The sequence below is a fragment of the Hyperolius riggenbachi genome, chromosome 4 (assembly GCF_040937935.1).
Source record: "Hyperolius riggenbachi isolate aHypRig1 chromosome 4, aHypRig1.pri, whole genome shotgun sequence".
Classification (NCBI taxonomy): Eukaryota; Metazoa; Chordata; class Amphibia; order Anura; family Hyperoliidae; genus Hyperolius; species Hyperolius riggenbachi.
Window position 1 is genome coordinate 154651970 of NC_090649.1, and position 19018 is coordinate 154670987.

Consider the following 19018-nt stretch of genomic DNA (forward strand, 5'->3'; position numbering starts at 1 on the left):
CAATCAGAAGCACCAGGCAGGGGGCGCGAGATTGAAGGAATAGGCAGGGGGCTGGAGAGAGCGTGAGTAGCTCCGCCCCCTGCACGTGTAGCGGAGACACCTCAGACTGGAGCCACTTTGAATTGCCCACCCGGTGCCCGCTGGACCCTCGCTGAACCTCCGCATGCCATCAAGCGGGACTGAGAGGCCTGAGGAGCGACTCAGCAAGCCTCTACTGCAGAGCTGCAGTGCCAAGTGAGGGGGAGAAGAACTGTCAGAGGCGAGCCAGCCTGGAGGTCGGACTCGAGACACAGGCAGGATGCAGCCACGGCAGCTAGTTAACCTTGTGCGTGGCAGACCAGGGAGGAGGTACTAGTATACTGTTTACTCTGCCAGGCTTGGTGTGTGTGTGTGTGTGTGTGTGTGTGTGTGTGTAGTGTGTCACTGTGTGTGTGTAGTGTGTCACTGTGTGTGTGTAGTGTGTCACTTTGTGTGTGGAGTGTGTCACTGTGTGTGTGGAGTGTGTCACTGTGTGTGTGGAGTGTGTCACTGTGTGTGGAGTGTGTCACTGTGTGTGGAGTGTGTGTGGAAAGTGTCACTGTGTGTGTGGAGAGTGTCACTGTGTGTGTGGAGAGTGTCACTGTGTGTGTGGAGTGTGTCACTGTGTGTGTGGAGTGTGTCACTGTGTGTGGAGTGTGTCTGTGTTTTTGGAGTGTGTCTGTGTGTGTCTGTGTCTCTGGAGTGTGTGTGTGTGTCTGTCTGTCTGTGCCCCATTGCGTATATACATGTCCCTTCCTCTGTGCCACATTGTGTGTGTGTGTGTGTGTGTGTGTGTGTGTGTGTCTCCCATTTGCTATGCCCCATTTTGTGTGTGTATCTGTGCCCCAGCCTCTGTGCCCCATTGTGTGTGTTCCCTATTGTGTGTGTGTCTGTGCCTGAGCCCCATCCTCCATGCCCCATTACAGTATAAGCTGTTACTATGTGCCTGTACTGATAGTAAACTAGCTGCAGTGTGTGCTGATCGCTGCTACCTCCAGTATGTACAGTATAAGCTGTTGCTCTGGGCCTGTACTGATAGTAAACTAGCTGCAGTGTGTGCTGATCTCTGCTACCTCCAGTATGTACAGTACAAGCTGTTGCTCTGGGCCTGTACTGATAGTAAACTAGCTTTAGTGTGTGCAGATCTCTGCTGCCTCCAGTATGTACAGTATAAGCTGTTGCTCTGGGCCTGTACTGATAGTAAACTAGCTGCAGTGTGTGCTGCTCTCTGCTCTCTCCAGTATGCACAGTATAAGCTGTTGCTCTGGGCCTGTACTGATAGTAAACTAGCTGCAGTGTGTGCAGATCTCTGCTGCCTCCAGTATGTACAGTATAAGCTGTTGCTCTGGGCCTGTACTGATAGTAAGCTATCTACAGTGTGTGCTGATCTCTGCTACCTCCAGTATGTACAGTATAAGCTGTTACTCTGTGCCTTCACTGATTGTAAACCAGCTGTATTGTGTGCTCATCCCTGCCTCCTCCAGTATGTACAGTATAAGCTGTAAAGCCTGGTACACACATACAATTTTGAGTAGCCAATTTTACTACTTCTACGTATTATGAGATCTCAGCTCTGTTCATAGTCTGTTTGCCTTCATACTACACGTGGGGGTTTAAGCTGGTCATTGATTGACCAGTCAAAATTGAATGTGTGTATGCCTCTTTACTCTATACCTATACTGATAATAAACTATCTAAAGGATAGGGTGCTCCATCCAACATTTTGGTGGGCAGGCCCATTATTGTTAGGTTACACCGCTGTTAAGTTCATGTAATTTGGTCCCACCCATGGCCACTCCCACTCCCTGCATGGCCACGCCCATTTTTTGCAGGTTCGCCCTCACCGGTGCCCATAGGTGCCCCTAATCTCTTAGGATCCTAGCAACGCCCCTGGTTCGGGGTAAGCCACGCAGGAGGATTTCTCAGGCCCTGCTGGGCCGATTTGCATAATTTTTTTTTTTTGGCTAGACGCAGCTAGCACTTTGCTAGCTGCGTGAGCACACCGATCGCCGCGCCAATTTGCCGCTGTCCACCACACTGCCCCCCCTAGACCCCTTGCGCAGCCTGGCCTATCAGCGCCAGGCAGCGCTGAGGGGTGGATCGGGATTCCCGATGACGTCACGACGTCGATGACGTCATCCCGCCCGTCGCCATGGCGACGGGGGAAGCCCTCCAGGAAATCCCGTTCTTTGAACGGGATTTCCTGATCGCAGATCGGCAGAGGCGATCGAAGCGGGTAGGGGGATGCCGCTGCACAGCGGCTAATGTAGCGAGCCCTAGGCTCACTACATGATTTAAAAAAAAAAAAACTGCTGCGCTGCCCCCTGGCGGTTTTTAATAGACCGCAAGGAGGGTTAATCATGGACACAGCCTGGTCAAAAGACAAGTAGGACACAGAACACAAACTCGAGTCAATTGAGTCATTCAGGGAGTCACCCTTGGGAAAAGACAAGTGATGAATTAAACGCCATTCGCCCGGGTCTTTTTTAGGCACAATCCCCAAAGGTGACGCCCTGAAATTCTCAAACGGAGGGGATAAAAAGGGCCGGCTACTCTCCCCGCCCACACTTCTTTGTCAATCTTTTCCCTAACATCAGGTTCTTTATAAACAGATTTTAAATTGTCGGCCCACAGACAACCCAAACCAGCAAAAGGGGGTAGGAAGAAACCATAAGTGAAACCTTTAGCCAGAAAGGCTTTGATCCCCGGATTTGGGAAGTGCTCTAGATACTGAATGAGATTTTGGGTTCTCACCGGCATCCACGCTCCGAAGAAAGGACTCTTCTGTGGATCCTTGGACCGTCACCGACGTTGTCTTAAAACAACGGACTGCTGCGTGAAGACCTCCGCAGTGCGCATACTCGTGCCTTTAATGGCAATTTGGTGAAAATCTACATTGTGATTCATTAAACGCATGACACACCCCTTTTTTGAAGGGGATTGCGCCCGAAGTGGTGCTAGGAAGTGCTGGTTTGGGTTTCTGAGCCTGCTGTGGGATCATCAGACAGATCCATAATTCAACATCCTTGGAGCCCCAGCGAAGCAACGGATACACAGACATATTCTGGCAGAGAGCCTCGTCATATAAAAACCAGGCTATCCCTCCGTACTGACGCTGTGCATCGAAAACGGAATCTAAGTGCTGCAAAAGACCCAATGCTACGCTAGGGTCCTTCTCAATAATGATGCTCGCAAGGATCAGAAAAGCCTGCAACCAATTGCTAAAATTCATGGTTAGGGGTCTCCTCCTATCCTCCTCTTCCTTACGTTCCTTAAGATAATCCTTGTTGAAAGGGAAGCAGGGAGAGATTGTCGACATATTCGCCATGCCAAATCTTTTCCTTAACAGCAAATGGTACCCTAACGGGAAAGAGGCACAAGGCAAAACATCCTTGTAGCATGTTTCGAATACACCAGCTCGAAGCGTTGGCGGTGTCAACACAGGCTCATCAGGAATTGTGGATGTATTACTAATGCAACAATGTTATCAGAAACAGTAGATGGAATAGACAAATTGCCTTCAGGCGCATTAGGCCTCTGCACGCCATCAGGAGGCACCCACACCGCGGCAGGTGAAGCAATGTTATTTGAGACAGGCATTCTTTCAACAACCTGTTGCATACAATGTAATAATAAATTAATGCGATTAAGAAAACCCTCCCCAAAATTCCCCAAGTTCTCACCCGATCTGGGAGCAGGTATTCCTCTAGTACAGTGTTTCCCAACCAGTGTGCCGCGGCACACTAGTGTGCCCGGTGTGCCGTACAGGTCTGGCCTCTCGCCAGACCTGTACCTACTTTAGGGTGCAGGAGGGGGGAAGTAGCGCTAGAAGGAGGGGCAGTGGAGGCAGCGGTGGGGAGGGGGGAAACATCCCCCCCCTCCCTCACCTGGGACCCCTCCTTCTGCCTCTCTCCCCCTCTGTTTAGCGGTGGCAAGTGCGGCTCGGCGGCGGGGAGGCATACGGAGAATTACTCACCACTTCCGCGTTCCAAGCGCCGGCAACGTCAAGTCGTCACACATCTCCACCTTCAATGCCGCCCACTGTTCTTCCTGATTAGCGGAAGCACAGTGGGCGGTATTGAAGGCGGAGATGTGTGACGACATGACGTTGCCGGCGCTTGGAACGCAGAAGTGGTGAGTAATTCTCCATATGCCTCCCCGCCGCCGAGCCGCACTTGCCACCGCTAAACGGAGGGGGAGAGAGGCAGAAGGAGGGGTCCCAGGTGAGGGAGGGGGGGGGATATTTCCCCCCTCCCCACCGCTGCCTTCACTGCCCCTCCTTCTAGCGCTGCTTCCCCCCCTCCTGGGCATCTATACTGGGGGGAACTGTACTAGCTATACTGGGGGCAACGAAACTAGCTATACTGGGGGCAACGAAACTAGCTACACTGGGGGCAACGAAACTACCTACACTGGTGGCAACTAAACTAGCTATACTGGGGGCAACAAAACTACCTACACTGGGGGCAACTAAACTAGCTATACTTGAGGTCTTGAGGTCCACAGATAACGGAGATATATGGACATTGCTACTCGGGGACATCTCGGTTTGAGAGCGGTTTGGGTGAGAGCCTTCCTGTTTTATTCCTGCATATGCTACATATCGGTGTACACTGTCTGTTACAGCTGGCCTCCCCCGCTCCTCAGATGTGCCCCATGTGCTGCTTGGCTATTGCTATACGCTGTCTTTGTGACAATGCATCTTGAACTGTGAGCTTAGCAACAAGTGTGCTGCTGTAATCTGCCCATAGCTCTGTACGTGGACATGTGCTTTACCTGTGCTCTCAGGAGTTAAGCAGCCCATACACTCAGCCGATTTTCTGGCCGACCGATCGATCGCGATCGATCGATCGATCGATCGATCGCAAATCGGTTGGCCAATCGACCGATCGACGGCCGATTTCGATCGATTTCGATGGATTTCCATCGAACTAGCAGGGTGGAAAATTTAGGTCGATCTGATGAGATTGCTTATCAGTTTGCATTGACCTTAATGGAAATCTGATGGCAAAAAAATGCCATCAGATCGAATTTCAACAGATTTCAAACTGAAATCTATTGGAATTCTATCCTGGTAAAAAATGTTCTAAAAACGCATCAGATAGATCATCAGATGCATTTCTTATCTGTCTGCTGCCAATCTGACGAGTGTATGGGCACCTTTAGTGTTTCCTTCCATTTGCTCACGCAGATTATACTCCATAAATCCGTGGGAAATATCAAGGACTGTATGAGAACACTTCTTGGAGGCTTCATATCCCCTTTAGTGAAACTGGCCGGCTTAGGTAGCATGTGTGTGAGTTGTGTGAGAACAGTATGGTCTGAGTGTATACAGTGGCCACTGTACTCTGAATAGCAGCCATTATTCTAGTGACAGCTCTGATAGGCTGAGGCTTTTTAATAATTTTACTGTAATTTTGTACTTTTTGCATGCTAAGAAACTACCTTGTCTCATCGAATTTTTCCTATTAATAAAGCAATTGATTATCTACAGTGCCTTAAACCACTTATTTCCCTTTTTTATAATTATGTCTCAGTACGGTTGCACTGCCCCTTGAACTAAGGGCCTCAGCTTGGTCAATTCCTAACTAGAATTGATAATTGGAGGAATTAGAGGTTTATCCTTAACTTTTTTCCTATATTATGTATCAGGTTTATGACCTATAACCTCATAAAAAGGTGAAGAAATGTGGTAGTACTTGATGTGCTTTGGGGTACTTTTACTTTTATCTAGTTGAAACCTAATTTTTATGGGAAAGCGCTCTCCATTGCCTCTATAAACTATGGCCTACTTTTTCTCAGAGGATTTTGATGAGGAAATTGATGGAGCTTTCTCCTCAGCCGTTCAAGTAAATGATGAAGAAGGTGGTGAACTTAAGGAACTATTTAAAAATCATAAAAGCCTTCTGATTAAACAACTTAAAAGAAAATGGAATGCTTCCCTTTTGGAATCTTATGCCAAGGCAGGGGTGGTTCCTGATGGATTGCTTGAAAGAATCATTCCTGCTGAAAACTTGCTAACTCCACGGTTTGTGGAGAAATGGAAATTGAAGGCACTCCAAAGGGGAATCGAGATAATTAAGATGATGGCTGAGGAGGAGAGAGAACAACTAAAGGAGGTGACTGAAGAGGTAATGGAGAGTGTAAAACATTTGGATGAATTTAGTAACCATAGTGAATTTCAATCCCTGAATGAAATACTCAAAAAGCAAATAGAAAAACTGCAGAGTGCCATTAAAAAATCTAAGCAGGCCAAATTTCAGAAGGACCTTGCTCGATGGGATATAGATGAAGCTCTAGACCCACGAGAACAGCTTAGGAAGAAACGTGAACGTAGACGCAGAGGTAGTGGAGCCAATACAGAAGGTTCGAGTGTTGACACAGACACCTCAGTGGTATCCACGTCTAGTAAGAAGTCTGTCACTTTTTTAGATCAGAGAAGGAGGGGCAGGAGGGGAAGGGGAGGACGAGGAAGGGGAAGAGGGAGGGGTGGAGGAAATGGGGGGAACAGGAACCCAAGGCAGGACAGGAGGGACATTCAGGGAGACTTGGAGGAGCAGGACAGCCAAATAGGGGAGGAAGCAACCAAAACAACCAGGAGTGGGTTGATTCGCAAGCCCTAGCCTCTACATCTGAAAATGATCAGCTTGATGTAGTTAATTTATCAAGCTTTTCGTTGACAGATCAACACATATCTCTTCTGAGTAAGGGGCTTTCTTTTTCACCTACATGTCCCGGGGATGAATTCGAAGTTTATAAAGATATCTATCTCTTCTTGAGGAAGGTCCTTCTGAGGCTTATGTTTAAGGACAGGCAGGGGGATAATATCTGTGAACAAACTCAGGAAGTTATAGATGGTGATAAAAGCCTAACTGATTTAGAACTGGCTGAATTACTTCTGGACCAGGAGACACTAATGGAGGCGGAAGTGTCCCTGACCCCTGCCTGTATGGGAGATTCACCCAAACCCACTACCCTCAAAAAAAAGTCTGTCTATATGCCTCCATTGTCAACCAACAGGTCAGTTTTTGTTTTTATGGAGACTATTGAGAGGGAATTGAGGAGATTCAACTTCAATCCCAGGGGCCGATCTTCAAATTTGACCCCTGAAGAGCGAAAAGCACTGGGTGAGCTGAGGGAGGCACCAGGTACAATTATTAGGCCCAGTGATAAGGGGGGCAATGTGGTTCTCCAGGATGAAAAAGACTATGTGAAGGAAGTGGCGAGACAATTAGGTGATGTTTCTACTTACCGTAAGCTTTCAGGGAATCCTTTCCCTGAAATTGTTGAAAGGGTGAACTCACTTCTTGATGATGGACTCCATTTACGGGTCATCACCAAAGAAGAATGGGAGTACCTTCGGGTTGTCACCTATAACATTCCTTTTTTGTATACGCTACCGAAACTTCACAAGTCTGCAACAGAACCACCTGGGAGGCCCATTGTCTCCAGTATCGCTGGGCCTACAGAGAGACTTGGTAGATTCATTGATAGAAAACTCCAGCCTCTCATGCGTGATCTCCCATCGTTTGTCCAGGATTCGCGTGACGTTCTACGGATTGTAGGTGATCTATCAGTCCCACAGGGGTCCCTCTTAGTGGCCATCGACGTAGAGGCTTTGTATACGTCTATCCCACATGGAGAGGGACTCCGAGCGATCTCCTACTATCTCATGAAACACTTTCCTCATGCACATGAGCACAATGACTTCATTGCTCAAGCAATGAGGTTAATTTTGGAATTTAATTGTTTTACCTTTGATGGGCGCTTTTATCAACAAGTGCGGGGTACCTCGATGGGGGCGGCGTGTGCCCCAGCATATGCGTGCCTTCATTTGGGGCTCTGGGAACACGAGGTGGTGTCCCTGAGTATGCGGTTCCGGGCGCACGTCGCCCTATGGATCCGTTTTATTGATGATGTGCTGGTGGTGTGGACGGGGTCACGAGAAGAACTTGATTCTTTTATTATGGAGCTGAATATTAATCAGAGGAATATCAGGCTCACTTATTCTGTAAGTGATGAGAGTCTTCCATTCCTTGATTTACTAATAAGAATAAGGGGTGATGGATTGACCACCTCCTCTTATAGGAAACCCACTGCGGGTAATACCCTGCTCCACGCCACCAGCCATCATCCTGGATCCTTAATTCGAGGTATCCCGTACGGTCAATTTATTCGCCTGCGCCGGAATTGTTCGTGTGATGAAGATTTTAGGCGTGAATCCTTGGAGATGTACAGGCGGTTCCGGGCAAGGGGATATTCTCATAGATTATTGCGAAGTGCTTTGAGGAGGGCATGGGCACGGGATAGAACTGGCCTGTTGGGAAACAATGTTGACAATGGAAACTCAAAAGAAATTATTGCCAATAGAGTTGATGGTACCCCTAATCAGTACCTGCGATTGGTTACCAAATATGGTGACCATTGGGATGATTTACGGGGTCTGCTGACCCGTTTCTGGCCCATCCTAACGTCCTCCAGTGAAATTGGTGAGATAGTCGGCCCTCGCCCCCTACTCACGGCAAGACGAGCAACAAATTTAAAGGATCAGTTGGTGCATGGAGAGTTTGTTCGATCACGAGCTACATGGTTGAACAAATTTACGCCATCTGGGATGTACAGGTGCCCGGGTTGTAAGATGTGTCCCTATGTGGACAAGACAAAAGTGTTTCATGATAGCTCGGGTGTAAACAAATTTACAATTAACTCTTTTATAAACTGCACTACAGAACGAGTGGTCTATATGCTTCAATGTCCATGTGGGCTTAAGTATATTGGAAAGACTATTAGACCCCTAAAAGAAAGAATCTTGAGACATTTTAGAGATATTGAGGGAGGAGAGGCCAATACATCTGTAGCTAACCATTACAGGGAGGCCCATGATAACAAACTAAGAGGGACCCTTGTTAAGGGTATCTATAGACTTGGCATCTCGGCACGCAGGGGAGATTTTGATGATATTCTGTATTGTAAAGAGGCAATGTGGATTTATAAGCTTGACACAGTAACTCCCTGCGGTTTGAATGCTGAACTTGACTTGTCTCCGTTCCTGAGATGCCAGGTCTATGGTACATGAATAGGTGTTGGTGCTTTACCCTCTCATGCCTACTGATAATAATTTTTGACCAGTGGCTTTAATCTGTGTCTTGAGATTTGGAACATTCAATTGTGTTAGTACCCAGTTTATATTTACTTTTGTTGTTAGCAATGGCTGCTATTTGTAATATCTGTTAGCAAACTTGACATGTTGTGTGTCTGATATAAGTTGCCATTTGATTTCATGTGCTGTGAATGATGTAGGAGGTACCCTTTTTCTCTAACACTGACTGTTCCGTGGAATGAGGCATTCAGGGGCTAATTTGGCCTGCTGCTTTTTATGAACTCTGTTGCTTTGATGCTCGGATTTCTGAGAGGGCGTAATGATTCACTGTGGGCTGGTGAGGTTGCTGAGAGCCGCCCCCAGTGACGATTTAAATACAGGGCTTCAACGCTGTCAAACAAGCCACACCCTGAAGAAACGTCTGCCCTTGACGTGAAACGCGTAGGGGGGCGTGGCCTACGTGCTGTCATGGCGGCTGACTAAACTGCAAACACACATGGAATGCCGTGCTTGGCGTTATTTGAATCGCCGACTGAACTGGCTGGAATCCGCTTGCACACATCCTGGATCCATATGGGTTTGCCTTGAGGTCCACAGATAACGGAGATATATGGACATTGCTACTCGGGGACATCTCGGTTTGAGAGCGGTTTGGGTGAGAGCCTTCCTGTTTTATTCCTGCATATGCTACATATCGGTGTACACTGTCTGTTACAGCTGGCCTCCCCCGCTCCTCAGATGTGCCCCATGTGCTGCTTGGCTATTGCTATACGCTGTCTTTGTGACAATGCATCTTGAACTGTGAGCTTAGCAACAAGTGTGCTGCTGTAATCTGCCCATAGCTCTGTACGTGGACATGTGCTTTACCTGTGCTCTCAGGAGTTAGTGTTTCCTTCCATTTGCTCACGCAGATTATACTCCATAAATCCGTGGGAAATATCAAGGACTGTATGAGAACACTTCTTGGAGGCTTCATATCCCCTTTAGTGAAACTGGCCGGCTTAGGTAGCATGTGTGTGAGTTGTGTGAGAACAGTATGGTCTGAGTGTATACAGTGGCCACTGTACTCTGAATAGCAGCCATTATTCTAGTGACAGCTCTGATAGGCTGAGGCTTTTTAATAATTTTACTGTAATTTTGTACTTTTTGCATGCTAAGAAACTACCTTGTCTCATCGAATTTTTCCTATTAATAAAGCAATTGATTATCTACAGTGCCTTAAACCACTTATTTCCCTTTTTTATAATTTTTTTTAAAACTAGCTATACTGGGGGCAACTATACTAGCTATACTGGGCACTATACTGGGGCACTACCTACCTATACTGGGCACTATGCTAGCTATACTGGGCACTATGCTAGCTATACTGGGCACTATACTAGCTATCTGGGTACTATACTAGCTATACTGGGCACTTTACTGGCTATACTGGGGCACTACCTATCCATACTGGGACTATACTAGCTATACTGGGGCACTATACTAGCTATACTGGGGCACTATACTGGGGTAACTATACTAACCATACTGGGGCAACTAAACTCCCTATACTGGGGCAACTATGCTAGCTATGCAGCCGCCCCCCCCCCCCCCCATAGCACGGCACTGTCCACTAGGTCGCGCAAACACCCGCGCCGCCCCCCCCCCCCCCCCCTCCCCGCCGCCGCCCTTCCCCGGAGAAAAATATGGTCAGAAAGTGTTCCCCGGCCCGGAAAAGGTTGGGAACCACTGCTCTAGTAGGTTCCTCAGCTTCCCCATCGGATGATCCTGACTCTGGATCCGCAGCGGAGGCCTCTGCGACCCTTGGATCAGCACCAGGCTGGCTCTGAAAGAGAGGCTGGCTCTGAAGGGAAGGCTGGATCTGAAGAAGAGGCTGGATCTGAGAAGCAGGCTGGGGCTGGAGAAGAGGCTGACTAAACAGCGGAGGCTGGGCTTGGAGCTGAGGCTGAGGCAGGAGAGTCGGTGGGAGCTGAAGAGGAAGCTGGCCCAGGATGACAGGCTGGCTTATATGGCTGGTGCTTGGAAGCTGTGGGTCCCAGAAGGCCTGGACAGCGGGCTGCGAGGCTGAAGGTGATGGGGCACTGGCTAGCGGGAGGGAGAGGAGGAGATGCGCAGGCCTGTGGAGGCAGAAGCGCCGAAGCTGGACCAGCTGGAGAGGCAGAGTTCCGGACAGCCGTGGGCTTAGGTCACCCTGGGATGCAAGCAGGCCCAAACCCACCTGGAAAGATGGCCGCCAGAGGAAGTTCCGGTCATGTGACCGCACGAGCTTCCGCACTTACTCGCGCGGCCACTTCCTGTGCTCTTTGTAAGCGGTCCCCGGGCATCGGGAGAATAGGGTCGCTTCTGCGTTCGGATCCCCTTCGCCGGCGGCGCAACAGGAAGGCACGCGCCCACACCGGCCGATGTAGAAGGGGAATCTGAATAGCCATTCTTCTTCTGGCGACTCCTGGAAGCGCACCCTTGAGATCCGGAGGCAGTGGCAGCAGCAGAGGGAATCGCTGGAGCAGACCGATCCACAGCTCCTGGGTCCAGGTTAGAAGATACTGCAGGGGAAGAGGCTATAGCATCTAGCATGGCACTTAGTTTATCTTTGACCCTTCAGAGCGGGCAACATCAGCTAGGCGTAGCAAAATTTGATCCATGACCAAATTAAAAAGAAAATGAAAAATAAATGTAAAAAAGGAAAACAAAATGAATAAGTTAAAATAAGAAATAACAATATTAAAGAAAATAAATAAATAAAGATTAAAATGAGGTCAGAGGATCACTCAAAGGCAGTGAGACAGGTGCAGCAGCTCTTGCTCCTAGCTTGTCTGACTGAAGACTGAGGAGACAGGGAGAGAATCAAAGGGTTTTGAGAGGACCTGTTCAGTGATTGGCCGAAGGAGATTTGGCTCCAACTGACAGCTGCCAATCAACAGCAGGCTCCTCATCACATCTGCACAGCAACTGCTTCTCCACATGAGCTCTTAGGGACAGCCCAAAACCTGCAAGAGAGGAAAAAACACAGCAGCATCAAATAGAAAAAACATGTCTTACCCTATTAACCTCCCTGGCGGTAAGCCCGAGCTGAGCTCGGGCTATGCCGCGCCAGAGGATTTCTCAGGGCCTGCTGGGGCGATTCGCCCCATTCAAAGTGCTGTGCGCGCAGCCAGCACTTTGCTAGCCGCGCGCACAGCTCGATCGCCGCCGCTCTGCGGCGATCGCCCGCACGCAGCGGCGAAAGAGGGCCCCCCCCCTGCCAGAGCCCTGCGCTGCCCGGACCAATGAGTTCCGGGCAGCGCTATGGGCTGGATCGAGTGCGCATGACGTCAGGACGTCGGCTGACGTCATGCCGATCGTCGCCATGGCGACAGGAGAAGCCAAACAGGGGAACGCGTTATATACGCGCTCCCCTGTTTGCTATTGATGCCGGCGACGATCGCACTAGAGGGCCACATGCGCCCTCTAGTGGTGTTTCATGTAGCTACCACTCTGGTAGCTTTACATGAAACAAAAATAATAAAAAAAATAAAAAAAAAAAGGATTTTTGCCCATTTTTAAAAAAAAAATTAACCGCCAAGGAGGTTAATACATTTACCTTTAAATAAAGATGTTTATCCCCCCACCAAATTACGGAGGCCTGCATTCTATGCTGTCACTATGGCCTTACAGATGAATTTGTTAAGCTACACAGGGGGTGTATGCATTAAACTATGTTACCCAAATTTACGTGTGTAAAGTCTTACGCATGATAGTGGAGCGTAATGTATTGCACACAGGGGCGTAGGGCCCACGGTCGCACGTGAGACGGGGCCCCGAGCTGGAGGGGCTCCGTGCGTTCCCCAACCACACGCTTTCTTTCCTCCCCCAAATCCCCGATCTGTCCGGGTAATGCACAGTCCTGTCTGCTTTGTGTCTGAGCCTCTGTATTTACATGTGACAGTGCAGAGGCTGTGACTTACGGTATACAGAAGTCCCCGCTGCTGCTCTCTTCTTCCAGCTTGAATCTGCGTGTCTGCTGAGCAACTCCGCCCCTCTCTTCAGTGGCATAGTGGAGGGGAGGGGCGAAGTTGCTCAGCAAACGCGGACGATTCAAGCTGGAAGAAGAGAGCAGCAGCACAGGGACTTCTGTATACCGTAAGTCACAGCCTCTGCACTGTCACATGTAAATACAGAGGCTCAGACACAAAGCAGACAGGACTGGGATTTGGGGGAGGAAAGAAAGTGTGTGGCTGGGGAATGCAGCTGGACACATAAAAGCTGGCAGGACTGTGCTGTGTCACAGCCACAGGTGTCAATTGTGGGGCCGTGCACCGTGCACATAATGATATAGGCTAGGCTGATTGCTGTCCTTTGTTTTCTTTTGTTTTTAAGTCTGCCAAGTGTTATTTTGTGTTTGCTCTTCAGTCTTTGCTCTTTACAGGCTGCATATGCGAGCAGCATAGCATTTCTCTGTACATTGCTGCTGAATGTAATGATACCCTCTTCAATATGCCATGAAACTCTCAGAACAAACCAACATTTCATGCAAAATTATAAAGTGTGCTTTAGATCAAGTCTGTCAATGATCACTTTCAGTCTGAAGTCATGTGGGTGCGTATTTATTTATATTTCTTCTCAGAGCTTTAGCCATTTTATGACATCGACATTTTGTATATTGCATACCATAGTCATAGTCTAATGTCCTACCGTATTATTATTATGTATTTATATAGCACTGACATCTTCTGCAGCACTTTACAGAGTACATAGTCATGTCACTGACTGTCCTCAGAGGAGCTCACAATCTAATCCTACCATAGCCATAGTCTAATGTCCCACCATATTATTATTATGTATTTATATAGCACTGACATCTTCTGCAGCACTTTACAGAGTACATAGTCATGTCACTGACTGTCCTTAGAGGAGCTCACACTCTAATCCTACCATAGTCATAGTCTAATGTCCTACCGTATTATTATTATGTATTTATATAGCACTGACATCTTCTGCAGCACTTTACAGAGTACAGAGTCATGTCACTGACTGTGAATTAATAGGAATTATCATCCTGTATGTCTTTGAGGATTGTATTCGCTTGTTGGGGGTGAGTTTGACAAACTAGGTTGCAAGAAAATTGGCCCAAACTGGGGGTGTGGGGGGCCCAGGTCCACAGTGCTAAACCCCCCTAAAGACCAGGCTAATTTTTACTAAAATGGCCACTGCAGCTTTAAGGCCAAGCTGCAGGGCCGAACAACACAACACAGGAAATAATTCCCCCCCCCCCTTTCCCCCCACCAACAGAGCTTTTTGTTGGTGGGGTCTGATCACCCCCCAGATGTTTATTTTTTTTTTAAATAAATATTTATGTGTGTGTTTTTGTATCATTTTTTAATGTTTTTCTTTTTTCTTAGCAAACCCCTCCCTCCCCCCAGCCGGCCAATCACGTGATCGGCTTTCATAAGCTTCTGCCTACGAGAGCCGATCGCTCTCTTGTCCCCCAGGGGGACAGCCGTGTCACACGGCTGTCCCCAGTACAGCGCAGCTGCTGATTGCAGTGCTGCACTATGTAAATAGACGGCGATCACGCCGTCTAACAGTCTCCTGAGCTGCTCGGAGACTGAAGAGGGGGCAGAACTCCGCCCCCGAAAAGGAGATGCGCGTGCACCGTGCACGCAATCTCCTTCAGTAGCCGGCTCCAGGACCTGACGCCAATTGGCATTAGGCGGTCCTGGGGCTGCCGCCGCGTCCGACCTATTGGCTGGGGGCGGTCTTTAGGTAGTTAATGCAATTTTTTTTTGCAGAAATTTGCGTTCGCATTTAACATTAAAGTCAATGGCCGCCGACTTCAGGGGTGTAATGATCCGCTCAGCTGGCTGCACAGGCAGACAGCTGTTTGACCATTCCTTAAGTCTGTTGGATGCATGTCTCTGGATAAGAGACCTGTCTTTGCTTTGCAAGCTTCAGACCTGCTCTGCTGAGGAATTTGCATATGCTGATTATGCAAATTGCCTAGTCGCCTCCCTTGAAGGCTTGCAGCATAAATACCATGTGATCCCATAATCCTTTGCTGGTCATGGTTTGTTACTGTTGAAACACTCCTGGAGTGTCAGCCTCGCTATTGTCTGCTAAAGATTATCTTAGAGTATTCCTGGGGATTGCATTAGGCATCCCTATAGCACAGTCAGGTTGTATTATTGTATTGCCTGTTCTGTCTTCTGTTTGTCCTTGCGATTACACTGTCGCCAGCGGTTGGCGATGGTGAATCGTTTGTTTCTGTGCTTGGATCACACTTGCTCTGGCGGAAAGAGCAGTGGATCCTACTAAGCTCTGTTTCTGTACTTGGATCGCACTTGCTCTGGCAGGAAAGAGCAGTGGATCCTGCTAACTCTGTTTCCCTACTTGGTTCACACTCGCTCTGGCGGAAAGAGCAGTAGATCCTTCCTGTCCTGTCCCTGAACCTAGATCGCACTCGCTCTGGCGGAAGAGCGGTGGATTTTATCTGACCTATTCCTGTTTCTGTTCGTTTGTCTGTCTGGATCGCACTCGCTCTAGCGGTAGCAGCGGTGGTTCCTTTTGTACTCTGTCTGGGAGTGTAGGCCAGAGCTGCGGTTGCTGCTGGCTGCTCCTTCTCTCTGTCTTGTCTGATACGAACGCTTGCTGTAGGCTCGGTGGGGTAACAGTTAAGCAAGCGTTCGCGTTCTCTGTTTCGTGTTTGTGTGGCGTTGGTTAGTTAGGGTGGCGTGCTTGTCTCTGTTCGCTGTTGCGAATGAGTGCGGTGTTCGCGTTTAGCTAGCGTTTGTTATTTTTCTTATCTTCTCATTGTTGTTTGCTGTGCCTTTGCTACTCTCGTGCTCTGTTTCGCTCAGTCTTGTGTCACTTCTGGCAATCGCCTCTCTCGCAATTGCGCTCCTACTTTGTTTCTGCTGTTGTGTGTTCACCGTCGCGGGTTAGCGACTAGATTGGTGCACACACATACATTTTGTCCCTGTGCTCATTCTCATTGGCAATCGCATCTCGCATCTCACGCGATTGCGTTCTCATTTGGTTTCCACTGTTGTGTGTTCGCCGTCGCAGGTTGGCGACGAGATTGGTGGACATACATACATTCCTTCTCTGTGCTTATTCAGTCTTGTGTCGCTGTCTCTTGCGATTGCTTTCCCACCTGATCTTCACGGTTGTGTGTTCATCGTCGCTGGATGGCGACTAGATTGGTAGACACACATACATCCTGTCGCTGTACTCTCTCTCTTTAAGGGCTATCTTGCCCTGCATTGCCTCCCCTCATACAATTCCTAACTGGCATCTGTGGCTGTGCAGAGGATCGGTTCCTCTGCACTCCACGGCTCCATCAGCCGGCAGGAATTCCCCTCTACAGGTGCGTTGCACCTTTTGCTGGGTTCTCTCAGATTATACGCTTGTGGAGGATTTCCGCAGTGTCAGCTCGCGTCCTGTGTGCTGACCATGGAAAGTATTCCACAATCGTTACAAGAGGTTAATAGCAAAGCCCCCATAAATGATAGAAACACCAAATTTTCAGGGTATGTTAAGGAGGCCAGTAGGAACAAGAGAAATTTGTCAAAAAGTTGTGCAGTAGTTGTAGTTTTAAAGAAAATTGATTTTAAAGTTATGATAGGAAAAATGTATGTAATTAAATGCAATAAATGACAGATAATGTATCAATCTAATGATAGTGTCATTTTACATATATCAAAAGGAAGAGCAGTGAATTTCATAATGGGGTTTTCAGGGGGTCAGAAACCCTGTGGAAGTGGTAATGCTTTGGCCAGATCACTGTACAGCCCCAATATAGCTGTATAAGGATCCCTGGAAACTTTACATATTTTGGACCAAAAAAATATTTTTGTGCGTGGGAAATGGAAAAAAAATGACCTGGGGACCCCCTCCCAAACCTCTTTAATCCCTTGTCCCCCATGCAGGCTGGGATAGCCAGAATGTGGAGCCCCACCCGCATGGTCCATGGTATAGGGGGGGGGCTCTGGAGGAGAGGGGCAGCTTAGCCTTTGTGCAATCCATCCAGGAGGAGGTGCTCCAGGAGGAAGTGGGGGCCAAAAATGCCATGGGGGGTTTCATGGTGGCATCTGGGAGTCATTTTTAAGAAATGGACCCCTAGATGCCAGATCCTCAGGAGAAATTAATATAGGAGTACATAGTACCCCTTACCTATTTCCACAAAATGTTACCATGTGTTACCATTCTGTGTGTTTACCTTGACAAAGGGGACCCCTCGGGGCCCCAAAACAAATCATTGGTTATGGAATGGAATTGGGTAACATTTTTTGAATAAAACAGCAGACTTGGTCTACATATGAGTGTGCGGACCTTCTGGATTTATTATTTCCACAAAGAGTTAAAAGGAATAAAAACACAACCATAAAAAAGTCCTTTATTAGCCTTAATTAACAATGAATACTTACCTTTAAAAAAAAAGTTCCCATGCCAATATCCTTGGAAATAGTCCCACACCAATATCCTCTAAATTTGTGACCTTGATTGAAAATCTCCGCCAGCCGCTACACGACGCTCCCCCCCCCACAGCTCACAGCTATACTAAAGGTAGCCATACACTGGTCGATTTGCCATCAGATTCGACCAACAGACAGATCCCTATCTGATCGAATCTGATCAGAGAGGGATCGTATGGCTACCTTTACTGCAAACAGATTGTGAACCGATTTCAGCCTGAAACCGTTCACAATCTGTGGTGGTGGTGGTGCTGCCGCCGCTTCCCCCCATCCCGCATACTTTACCTGCTCCGCCGGCGCGACTCCCGAATCTCCACTCTTCTTCTCCGCTCTGGTCTGGTCTGGTCTCCGGCATGCTTCCCTTCTTCCTGTCTGGGGGAAGTTTAAACAGTAGAGCGCCCTCTACTGTTTAAACTTCCTGCCGGGACAGGAAGAAGGGAAGCATGCCGGAGACCAGAGCGGAGAAGAGCAGAGACCCGGGACTCGCGCCGGCGGAGCAGTTAATGTATTGCAGCTCTATTGCGTCGGTCGTCGGGCACTCGAACGCCGCTAGTGATGCGCTCTTTACCCGCGGGCGATCGACGGTTATTTTCCGTGCGGCGCAATCGACGGGATCGGACGGAATGGATCGAAATTCGGCGTGTAGCGCGAACGATTGGCAGCAGATTCGATCCCAGTGATCGAATCTGCTGTCGAAACGGCAGCAAATCGGGCCAGTGTATGGCCAGCTTAAGTATAGCAGAGAGCACTGTCCCTCTCGAGGCTCCACTGTCGACTCCTGCTGTCCTCCCCGCCCCCTACACCTATCACCTCCACCCATGCTGGCACCTGGTGCACCTTCAGGTGATGGGTGTGGGAAGGTGGCTAGGACAGCGGGGGTGGGCGCTGGAGCCTCTGCATAGGATGGAGCTCTCACATATACTAATATAGCTGAGAGCAAAAGCATCTTTAAATTTCCTTCAAGGGCTCCTCATTGGTTCATTAACAGACAAATGGAAATCCTCCTGAAGTGCCGTAGGTGGGGAAGAGCCCCTTAACCTGCTGAGCGGTCTGGACGAGCTCAGCTCGTCCAGTACCGCCGGAGCCTGCCTCTCAGGCCCTGCTGGGCCGATTTGGCTCAAATAAAAAGCAGCACACGCAGCCGGCACTTTGCCAGCCGCGTGTGCTGCCTGATCGCCGCCGCTCTGCGGCGATCCGCCGCGAGCAGCGGCGAAAGAGGGTCCCCCCAGCCACCTGAGCCCAGCGTAGCCGGAACAAAAAGTTCCGGCCAGCGCTAAGGGCTGGATCGGAGGCGGCTGACGTCAGGACGTCGGCTGACGTCCATGACGTCACTCCGCTCGTCACCATGGCGACGAGGTAAGCGAAACACAGAAGGCCGCTCATTGCGGCCTTCCGTATTACTTCTGGCCGCCGGAGGCGATCAGAAGAACGCCTCCGGAGCGCCCTCTAG